We start from the raw sequence: 9685 nt of genomic DNA, 5'->3' as shown, positions 1-9685 counted from the left end.
ATCAGAAATAATTTGTGCACTAAACAATCTGAAAACATGCACATTATTCATTGTATACATTTGTATGTAGGTCATCTGCCATTGTTATTTCACAAGGAATATAAACTGAGGGACAGTATTTGTCTCTCTTTTAATTAAATCATGCATTTCATTCATTGTATATCATGTGGTTCATGTACCAGGCTAAATTTGTGACACCATATATAACTGACAGCCAAAAGAAAGAAAACAGACATTGTGTGTCTGTAAGTTAGTAACTGTTGTTTGAATTGATGTGTATTTAATCATCAATCCTTAAAGCTACTTTTTAGAAAGTTGAATTTGTCACTGAGAAATGTATGAAAATAATCTGTTTCAATGATGATTTGGATAGCAACTGAATTTGCTACAAGAAGACCCTCACCATGTTTTCAGATGTTGTAGTATGTCGCTCATATTCATTGATTTGACAGATTGGGTGTCTAGGACATACATTGATTGACAATTTTCAAAAGTTGAAATCTATTTATATTATTTAAAGATAAAATGTATATTGATGTATTCTTTGTTGGTTCTGTTCATTTCATGTATATAAGATATATTGCTAAGTTAAGATATTTTAACTGATAAGTAGATGTCTGATAACACCACCTGAATGGTCTCCTTCACTCCACAGTTCAGGTGAATTTATAGTGATGTATGTTTGATTGTGTATGTGTAATGCTCTTTTTCAGGGATGTGTAAATTCAATGTTCTTTTCTCAAAATGTCTTTTCTGTTAAGTCTGGTACTTGTTAACTTTTAACAAGTTTCGAATTCTTATTGAGAGGTAAATTCAGGAGTCAAAGGTTAAAAATGTGAGATGAGGAGAAAGAGACACTATGGCGGTCAGTATTGTTGTTTGTTGGTCCATATGCTTCTGTTTGAAGATTTGTCATACTGACTAGAGTAGGAGACATTAATGCATCAATGTCTATGTAGTCTTTATAATACATTTTGAGATGTTAAGTGTACATATGTATATCGTAGCAATACTGTTATCAACATGTTTGACAAATTGTTCTTATGTTGAAGTCACAAGTTGTTTACAAAATAAAATGTTCATATTTCTTGGAAAACGTTTGCAGATGAGTGTACAGTGCAGAGAAAAGACAGGGCATTTAGTTGATGATCCACAATGAATAATGTTCTTTTCACATGGTGATATTCAGAGTGTTGGTGACAGGTCATTCCTTTCAGAGTGAGTGAGTTAACATTTTATGTCACATGGGCAGTATTTAAGCCATATTATGACTACTAACAAGATATAATTTTACAATAAATAAAGGTATATTATAAACAAATACAAAACTGTCAGCGAAGGACAGTAAACAACTAATATCTCACAGATATCCATTTAAAACTAGTAATTAACGTTAAAACAGTTTAAATACATGTATAGAGGACAATACAGTGTAAAAACGGGCTATACATCTGATCTGAAGGTAGATCACGATACTAAGGACCAGGGGGCCCTACAGTACTTTTACTTTCCGCATGAACCCTAGCTGGATTTACAGAATCCCTTCTAGACTAACAGCTAGTCTCTGAAATGAACATATTTTACTGAAAAAACGTTCATGGTGAAAAAAAATAGTATAATGAAATGGAGCCCTGAGACTTTCTTCATGTTCGTGAAGTTATGAAAATCTAGACTTGCCACATTTTCTGGACTTGCATGAACTTTCTTGGATATATATACTTCAGGGTCTGTACGACAGATTACATCCTTTCAGTTGTTAGCAGTTTAGATATATTGAAATAATATATACGCCACGATTTATACTAGTAGGTTTAAATTTACTATGAATGAATTTGGGACTTGTCACCTGTGTAATTAGTATCTGGAACCCAAGGACCAAGAGAAATGTAAACTTGAGAAGGAGTATGGCTTTCTGCCGCGTTTGGCTATGTTCCAGGAATATCAGAGTGGGGACGCCAGACATCGGCGTCAAACATCGTACCCATGTGTGGAATAAAATCTGTATGTGAGCATTTTAATCAACCGGTGAAATTCTGTCCAAAACCGTTTAAATCGCTTGTTTGAGTCAAAGTTCGCTCCATAACGTTACCAGAATTTTCCGTCCCGTATTTGTGCTCGTGGATTTAGAAACGAAAACCTTCATAACTGCGGTTGATTTCCGCACGAAGCGGAAACCACGTGTTTAGAACTAGAATTTCCCGTGAAGAAATACAAGAGATCTGCTATGTGTAAGAAGCGGCAGTAAAAGTGACGACTTCATGCTCTTTTACATAGTGCTCATATAGAGATGAGTGAGTGAGTTTAGTTTTACGCCGCAATATTCCAGCTATATGGCTGCGGTCTGTAAATAATCGGGTCTGGACCGGACAATCCAGTGACCAACAACATGAGCATCCATCTGCACAATTGGGAAACGATGACATGTGCCAACCAAGTCAGCTGGCTTGACCACCCGATCCCGTTAGTCGCCTGTTACGACAAGCATAGTCGCCTTTTATGGCAAGCATGGGTTGCTTAAGGCCTATTCTACCACGGGAATTTCACGGGTTCACATAGAGATTATGGTCGTCTGGGACTGTTAAAGTGTGTACAATCACAAGGCAGTCCGAATGGTCGCCGGTGTTGAAGAATGAGTAGATATGTGCGAATGCCGAGGTATCTTTGTAATATTAACCGATTTGCGTATGATATTAGTCCGGTTGATAACTCTGCATGTCGGCAAAGTGGAATCTCGACCACCGCGAAAACGGCCCCAACAGCGACGAGAACACAACACCTCATCCATTAATTTTACCAAGGGATGAAATCACCGCCACACTGATGACTGATTATTGCGTTGCTGCCACGTGCCTTTTACATATCACGTTACCGGATTTCTCGTTGTTAGTAAATAAACATGGTTTCTGAAATCAGAACAGACTGGCCGAATAGAAACCTTTCCGTGTGTCCCTCACACAGATACTATGTAGATATCAAACTGCAACATCATCATCAATGACGGTATTCATACAATTTAATGCTGACACCAGTGCTTGGAAGACAGCAGGTTTTTGGCGTTTTAGGATTTTTTCCCAAAGAAATCTAATATTTAAATGTGCAGAAATTAAATTTCAGAAATGAAATATAGTATAATTTGTATAGCGGACTGTAAGATGTGACAAGTTTGCATCCCCATGGCTTGTGGCAGATGTACAAGTGCCATGCCAGCCACAGTGAATCTAAAGTCACTTTGGCAATATTTCAGCCATATCGTGAATAAAACAAGATATAGATTAACAATAATTATAGATAAGTCAGACATTCCTGTCAACGAAGAACAGTAACACAACTAGAATATCACCCATATACATGTAAAATTAGTAATTAACAAATCTATAACATTTTAACTATAGGGAACAACACAATATAAAAGTAGGTTATTGGTCGCCAACAACTGAAGACTTATTCCCGTACTAGGGCCATGCTGGCCACAGAGATCTCTGGCTAGGAGGGAGTCACCAGCCCGACACTCTCAGGGTGGGTGTTTTGTGTATCGAGGCAGTCTCCCAATAGGCTAGAGTTATATTTGGCTTCCTCCCACATCGATCCGTCACCTCCGATATGTTGTGACTTCAAACATTCACTCATAATATTCGTCACAGGTTTGTTTAGTCCAGATTCAAACTTTTACGACCAGCGACACCTCTTACCCAATTGTGACAGTCATCGTCATGAATAGTGAGTCAACTTTTACGCTGCACTGAGTAATATTCCAGACAATCCAGTGATCAACATCATGAGCGTCGATTTACGCAATTGGGAACCGATTACGTGTCAGCGACGTCCGCGAGCCTGACCACTTGATTCCGGTAATCGTCACTTACGACAAGCAGGGGTTACTGCAGATAAATTTTAACCCGGATCCTCATGGGCTTGACATGCATAGCTATGCTATATGAGGTAAAGTTATCAATGAGTATGCTGACATTAAAATTTCAAACCCTGTGAATCTCTGAACATCGCGCACAACGTACTGTGAACACGATACTGCCATGTCATGTCGTATCACGATATCCATAAATTATCGACATCTATAGCCGAATCGATAAATCGCTAGTTTGTCGCGAAAATGAGATGTAAAAAATGGTAAAAAAACATGGAGTTTCTTTTATTATGATATGAGTGAGGTTAATATGTCGCAACATTCCAGAAATATCAAGGAGGACGCCTGATATGAGCTTCGCCCATTTTACCGTTACCCATGATTTCTGGAACAGAACCTGGAACTTAGCCGTGACAAGCAAACGCTTTAACCACTAGACTACCCAACCGTCCTATTCCCGATATGAACACAGGAGTAAAGGTGTATTAGTGTGTTTGTCTACATTTTTTTATTTTTTATTCTATCTTGTTTATCATTTGCATTTTCCTCAATTCTGTGACTATTTTCGTCTTTGATATTGTGAATCTAACTACTGCATCGTATCTGCGCTCATCAAAAGGATCGTTAGTCATATGTAATGCAGGAGCGGAGGTTCAGATCTATTCAATTATTCAGTGAAGCTACAAAACATGTTTTCTGAACCTATTTTAGCTGCATAAATATTAAAAGTCTAAAACGAGACACAAAACAGTTCATTAACAGCCTCGGGGAAACCAACACCCCCTTCCATGATGCCTTTAAACCCCGAAAACATCAACTCCGAAAAAGCATGTAAATGCCTGAAAGAAAAATTAAAAATATTAAAAGATTCCCTCAAAGAAAGACAGAGCGACTTCATGTGTACCACCAGAGAACGCCGAAAGATCAAAACCAAAGTCATTTCTGAAAAGATATCAAAGCGCCGGTGTTTATCTGAAGAACACATTAGCAGATGTTGTTGATAATCCCTTAATTCCCGATACAGAGGCTGGTGAGATGGTTTCATTCCGTTTCATTACCGTGGCTGCAGGTTTGCCTTGTAGACAGGGCATGTTATTGTTGTCTATAAACTGGAATCTGTATGGATCTCGGTGTGAGTACTTAACTTGTCAATCCAGATTTGGGGAAAATCCATTAACAGGTACGCGTTAGATTAAGACACTATGTTTATCACACGAGGAACTAGAGTACCGGTGTGAATATAATACTCTAATACACGAAGATCTTCGTGGATCAAAAAGAAAATGTTCGACTTGTTAAGGTCATTTAATATGCCGAATCTTGCTACGGGTGGTGTTTGTGATCTATCTGCGAATGTGAAAGAAGAATTCGGTTGAACACAATCAACTTGCACCAAACTGGAACTCGCACTTTTCAACATGAACTGAGGCTGTGGGGTAGCCCTAGTGGATAAAACATCCGCTCGTCACGTCGAAGACTCGGGTTCGATTCCCCACATGGGTACATCATGTGAAGCCTATATCTTGCTTCCTCCGCCGTGATGTTGCTGAAATATGCTATGAGCGCCATAAAACAACACTCAGTCTACCTGGTCTGACCTCTAGGGCCAAGATGATGTAAGAACTAGACGGCTTATTGATGCACTTCAAGGCCAATATCAGTTTCGTAGGTTCAAAGATAACGTTTCTCGAATTGTTGTCAATTATTGTTTATTATATTGTTACATACTTAAAGATGAAACCAAAACAAGAATATTACCAAATTAGAATAAGTATTTGAAGAAGTCGCAGGAGATGGTGCATTTATAATTCGCTTTCTCCGATTTTGTAATTCTCTTCCTTGAGTTGATTGGTATAGCGCTGTGACGAAGTTGTAAAATTACTAAAAGCGGCGTAAAACTAAACTCACTCACTAATCACGATGAACAATACCTCTTTTGATCAATAAAGGGGATAGTTTTATTAACATACGTCTTTATTACAATATTTTTAACATTTCAGTGCATATGCGACGCTTCAGTGTTGGCAATAACGCCGTTACCGTAAATTGATGTACAGTGTTGTATATAATGCATTTATATACATGAGTAAATGTATGTTCACACAGTTAATGTACATACATGTAGTGATATTGTTAACTGACGCCAACGCAGTAGGTGACGCTGATGGCCAAAGTGTGGTGGATATTTAAACATTAAGGATTAATATTTACACAATGCAGGATTAACAAGGAGTGGTATGGAGGAAACCGACAATGCGTTAGACAATGGCAATAATAATAAAAGGTGTGAATAAATTGGTCCATGTTGACTTGATGGTAGGCGGGGGGAGAGAAATGACCTTTGTATTTGTTGATGGCTTGTTGTAGTCTCAAAAGAAGTGCGTCCATAGAACTAGCTCTCTTGTTCATCCCGCCAACCTTTAAATACCACTCAAAGTAACCGCTATTGATCGCTGTCGTACAGTGTCGTGTGTTCCGTCAGGTCTTTTGAGTTTTCTCAACAAAGGAAAATAGAATCACGATTTGTAACTGTGGTAGTGTAAATAGTATAATTCGAACCTACTTACAGAAGATATATCGCGTTGTAAGAGCGAACCATATCAGATGCGATAAAACTTATTTTGTGTATATGTGTGCTTGCGTGCGTGCGCATGTGTATGAATGTGTGTGAATGTGTGTGAATGTGTGTGTATGTCTATATCCTCGTTTGAATCACTTGCAAAACAAATACTTCTACGTCAAAGAACTCGATATCAAAACTGTTCTGCACAGCGGTAACCGATTTATCGATACTGAAGGTAACACCCTAGCAAACGCGAGTCCACAATGTTATTCAAGAAACAAATTGCCTCACTAAAATATAAAATCTAACACCAGTATTAACAAATATGTTACGACTGCCCCGTTACACTCCAAGAAACTTCACCTGGTTCCCACCACCATCGATATGGACTGATGATAGGACTATCATCAGTGGAAGTGTTTTGTTTTCCTTTAATTAACGTGTGATATCTTTGCTTGTTTGCTAATCAAAAATAAAACATGTTCTTTGTAAAATTTACAGCCCTATCATCTAAGGAAAATAAAAAGTGTTCAACCCAGATTTTGGAAAAAAATCGCAGATCCAAGTTGCGCCATCAGTTGCCATGATGTGGTCGTTAAACGGTTTGATTTGGTTGTCTGGCGCTGAGTGATATTCTATAATGGTCTGTAAATAATTGAGGCTGGACCAGACAATCATCAGATGACATCACACCACGAGATCTGATTTTTTCGTACACCCGAAACACAGGACAGTCCTGTAATCTCGCTCTTAAAGTTGAAAGACGAAGTTGCATCGAAGTTAACTCTTGTATTGTTTGATGTCAAACAAGTCGTAGATTTTGGATTATTTCAGAATCTAGTCATTTGCACAGCCACTAGTGGGTTGAAGTGCATGCTGACTGCTTAGAAATGACCATTGGTTTCTGACCACTGATATCAGTCACTGGATTATCTGGTCCCGGTGCGATTATTTATAGAACGCCTTCACGAACCCGTAAATTGTTAAGTGCAAACATCAAACACATATCCCCATATATATTATGTTATATTAAAATATGATTATAATGTATTAATCCTGATTCCCCATGCGGTTTCTACGTGTTGAAGATGTGACATCTCTTAAATGACAGGGATCTTTGTTCACACCTGTCAGCGTCTTGACATTTATGGACGACGCGTGGTCAATTCGACATGACCAACCGTGACACAGACTAGTCCACAAAGGTGATCACACCATCTTCCGATTAAACCACGTCACTTTTCATTCCAGACCAAAAGAAAATGTGTTAATATTTCTCTTCCTGTCTATCGGTCACATTCAAATCTAAAGCTAGCTATTTGCTGATTGCCAGTATGTATCTGAGTGCATGGATAATGGAAAACCCCGAAGGGAACGACAGTCCAATTATATCACTGAGTGAGTGAGTGAGTGAGTGAGTGAGTGAGTGAGTGAGTGAGTGAGTGAGTGAGTGAGTGAGTGAGTGAGTGAGTGAGTGAGTGAGTGAGTGTTTAAAGCGATGCAAAGGACAATGTATTAAATAATTACAAATAGTTGTCAAATGTCATAGATTTGAATGGGAATTACACTTTGTCCATGATGAACGTTTCTTGATAAATGTTTCATGTTTAAGAATTTATATCTAACTGGTATCCTGACATGTCTTATAATGTGATAATGGGACAAAACTCCCTATGGACAAAAGTCCCCATGGCCGAAAAAAAGAAGGCACAAAATCCTTTCGGACAAAAACCATAAGGACAAAAACTCAAATGAACACCACTGGACAAAACTCCCAAACATGTTTTAACCGATGAGTGATTGACTTAAGTGACATATTTTGATTGAATCAGTAAAAATGATTAGCTTGTTTTATTAATTACCTTAGTATTTCGTTTGTAAACATTATTCAGGGTAAATATGCCTAAATAAATATGCGGTTATGCCTAAGGGTTCTTTTGTCCACAGGGAGTTTTGTCCACAGGGAGTTTTGTCCACACACCGATACATACTTCTTTTCATTTCTGCAGTTGTCTAAAAGTGATAAATTTCGAGCAACACATGTTTGTTACAGATATACGTATAGCGGGGTAATTTTGTGGTTAGCACCCTCTTGTCACACTTCACTAAGGTTTGAAACCTTGCAGCCTTTCCATGATGCCTGAAATAACAAATCGATACGGAACTCGTTCAACTGTACAGAATAATATTCTGTTACAAGATATTTGCGGTGCATCAAGTCTATTTCTTTATTTCTAGAACGATGCCCGGCGAACTGGCGAATAACAGTTTGCTTGTTGATGGTATATTACTGTGAGAAGGACTATACTAGCCAAAACCATCAAAATCACTCATACAAGGTCCACTCGAATCTGATTCTTGTGGAAAAAGAGCACTGGAAATCATGGTTCAGGGTCACATAAAATAAAAAATTAATAAAGAAAAAAAAGTAAAATGAAAAAAATATAAACAGGTACAAAATAATACATTTTGTTTGCTTTTATGTTTTGCCTCTTTTGTCATTTGCCTAAATGTCATAGACAACAGACTGAGATGTAGCACCAGGAAATACGTTATCTTATTTGCAAATATATATCTAACACGTGAATACACTATACAATCCGAAATGAGCCTAGACCAATACTAAATTTCAGTATGGTTTTACACCGCTGTTAGCAATATTTAACCAATATCATGGCGTCGAACACCCATGTGGGGAATAGAACCGGGTTCTTCGGCGTGACGGGCTGACACTTTTACCACTTGGCCACCCCACCGTTTCAGTTGGACTCCATTTTTCACAGTTTTCTCTATGTTTCCGCTGACAGACTAAATAGATTACAGTGAGGTTGATTATCCACAAACGTTTCAGAGTGATTAAGTCAAATGCAAAAGAAACCTTTACGAAATTTGAGGACTTAATAAATGTAATTCAAGACACTTGTATTACCTCACCAACTTCTAAATGTCTTTGAAGAATTTTGATAAATGTAGTTAGATACATGTGCTTTGAAAGCTATAGCCACTTCATGAGCAACCAAATGATGAAACGGTATACTGTCTCTGTAGTTGTTTACGTGTCGTATATACCAAGGACTGCAGGAGCCAGTTATGTTCAGAAATCGAATATTTGAGTGATCTGTGTTTTTCGTGAAACAATTGAAGTTCTGTTGATAAGACACTTGGACTCAAGGACGGACACGCCCAGATATCGCTACCATAACAGAAATCACAAGTTCATTATCACATTTCGTTTGCTTCTATTTTATTAGCTTCTAACA

Source organism: Haliotis asinina, chromosome 16 (genome assembly GCF_037392515.1).
Source record: "Haliotis asinina isolate JCU_RB_2024 chromosome 16, JCU_Hal_asi_v2, whole genome shotgun sequence".
NCBI classification, from domain to species: Eukaryota; Metazoa; Mollusca; class Gastropoda; order Lepetellida; family Haliotidae; genus Haliotis; species Haliotis asinina.
The sequence above is the reverse complement of the archived record's forward strand: the minus strand, read 5'-3'. Positions refer to the sequence as shown.